Here is a 2,932-nt window from a genome sequence, read left to right as displayed (position 1 = left end):
TCCTGGGGCCCATCAGACCCCATAGACTTGTATGCTAGAGTTGCAATTCCCACACAAGTTCAGAGTTGTATGGGAGTTTTATCATTACCACAACCATGGCCCTCCAACTCAGGGCTCCCAGAGCCATCATTGGTGTTGAAGTAAAACGCAAAAAGAAGGCATTAAAAGTCTCTGCTTTGTCTGTGTCCCATTTGTGAGGGTGACTGTCCTCATTAAGTAATGGACATGGTTTAGTACCAGATCTGGAGGTTGGTGGCCCTGCCTGTGGCATGGGGGTTGGGGCTTAATGATTCTTGGGGTCCTTTCCAACCTAAGCCATTCTATGATTCTATAAGAACCCGCTCTATTTTCTGGAGGATAATTATGATTAAATTGTGTATTTGTTCGGTTAGAATAGTAAGCAGAAATATATTTTCCAATAAACTCTCATGAAATAGGAAGAATATCTTCAGTAATAATTTTAGTAGTAGTAATTGTACTTCATTTGAAAAGCAGAAACAAATACAAAAATAAGGCCAACAAGACTAGGCAAATATTACATGTCTCCTTTGAAAACAATCTAATTTTTAACCTGTTTTTCAGATCCTTTGAGTTTCTTGTCTCCAAGTATGACAAAGAGGGATTCACAAAGACTTGGAAGTAGCTAACCTGCCAAGCACCCTTCAGTAGTCAGTACAGATAGGTGGGTCCTCCAAAGGATAATTTAGGATGCTATTTTAAAAACTTTGAATCACTCCTGGAGTAGATTCTCAATCTCAGTTCCCTAATGGCAAGGATCGAGTGAGAATACTGCTTTTTCTGGACAAAATTTAGACTTTGCTGGTACTCCTCATGTTCATACCTGGCTAGCAGGCATTTCTCAAATCCCAGCACCACTGCTGAGTTGCAATAAAGGCTGACAGTTCTGGTAAGAAACAAACTTCAATAAGAATTTCCACAACATTTGAAAATTAAAGGTTCTAAGGTAACTGTTTCAGCAGTTTTTTCAGAGCTTCCTGGGAAATAACTCATGAAACTATATAAAATTTATATTTCTGAACAACTGAAAATAAAAATAGGGTTTTGTTTTAATTTGAAGTCCCTCAAGTAAAGTAATTCATAATTTACTATCAGTTGTGTAAAGGCTCAAACCCTAAAATTATTGAGTTGCTTTTCTATAAAAACAACCTTGAAGTTGTATGTTCTTGCTGTGGAAAGGAAGAAAATGTGTCATAATTTGAAAAGAGAAACACGGAGAAGAAAGAGAAAAATAGAGAAGAAACAAAACACGAAGAAGGAAAGAGAGAAGAAATGAAATAAATAGGCCCCCAATTAAATGTTTCATTTGATAATGTATTTTAGTCTTCTAAATGTCATAAACTAAGGGAGTCAAGCAACAAGGCAAGAATACATTAGCATAAATGAGTATTGAATGAGATATGTCCCTCAGGCTCTGGCAAGTTGCCAGTGTAATTTTCTATTGGTCCTAGACTATGTCTCTTATTAAAATAATAATAATAATAATAATAATAATAATAATAATAATAAAAATGTAAAAATTACAAGAGAGGGAAACTCTATGTCACTTTAACATTTCATTTCATAATGGGGTGAAAAGCAAAATGGCAGCATGGAGAACATCTCTAGAAATGCAAGGAATCAGAGGAAGTAGTAATCTGCTGCAGTATTTACACTCTCTGAATATGAGAGATGTAAAACTATTATACTCAGAAGCACTGTCTCAGATAAAATTTTGCGTTGATCTAACAGAAAAGAAAGTCTATTTTCTTTTAGATTTCTATGAAAATAAAACAGAAATTTTAAGTAATAATGTTGAATAAGTACCAACACCTATTCTGTCTTGTATCAAACTCTGAGGTGCTTACAATGACAAAAATCTATTGATATAGCATATTGTGAAAACACATTTTACAAGTATGATTTGTATAGAGGAACTCCCAGAATTCCCTGTAATTCAGCATTGACCTGATCAGAAGATAGATAGATTAAAAAAAAAAAAAAGAAAGAAATTCGTCTTTTCCTTCCTAAATGTATGTAGCACACTTTCCTCTTTATTTACAGATCCAGAGAAGTGCATTTATGCACATCATTAAGATCATTAAAATATTGACTGATTTTCAATAGTATGCTTAAAGTGTACAAAATAGAAGTAATTTGTATGAAATGTGTTTCTAATATAGTCTGAATATAAATTAACCATATTAAGAAAAATAAGAAAAGAAATATTATATATTGCTACCAGAAATTTTTTGGGATCTTTTCCAAATATTTACCAGAAAAATTGCTTCAACACACCATAAAAAGTTTCTATACATTTTCCTAAGTGTTCCCATCCCCTCCAATATTTCTCTCCCAAATAGAGTAGAACTCATGCTTAAGAAAATATCTTCTACATTTCCTCTTCTTGATACACCCAATATGCATATCAATTTATTTATTTTTCTTTGCTATACACCACTTTACCATATATCACATTTTCTTACATATACATTAGACATAATCAAAATATTTCAAAACATACTTCTTTCACCATAGAAAACACAGGAAAATCTGCCATCAGTGGTTACCCAAGAGACCAACAAAAAAAAATAAATCACTGCTTAACAGAGGTGGTCTTTTTCTAAAGTCAAAGCATTCTATAGTTGTGGGAATACTTCGGTTTGATTTCTTTAAGACAAGAAATAGCTTAAACAGGGTGGTCCCATGAATAACTCTCTGTCTCACTTACTCTATGATAAACTCAAATAATAACATAATAAGCCTAATGCGTATGTAACACAACTCCATCTGGGCTTGACTGATCCTAAAGGTGCATAGACCAGCAAGTTTTGAGAGCAGAACTGCCTTATCCTTCGTGACAGTCTTTTTTTTTTTTTTTTTTTTTTTAAGTATCAAATAAAACATAACTGAACAAAATTAAAATGGTGTAAAA

The sequence above is a fragment of the Phasianus colchicus genome, chromosome 1 (assembly GCF_987193195.1).
Source record: "Phasianus colchicus chromosome 1, bPhaCol1.hap1.1, whole genome shotgun sequence".
NCBI classification, from domain to species: domain Eukaryota; kingdom Metazoa; phylum Chordata; class Aves; order Galliformes; family Phasianidae; genus Phasianus; species Phasianus colchicus.
The sequence above is the reverse complement of the archived record's forward strand: the minus strand, read 5'-3'. Positions refer to the sequence as shown.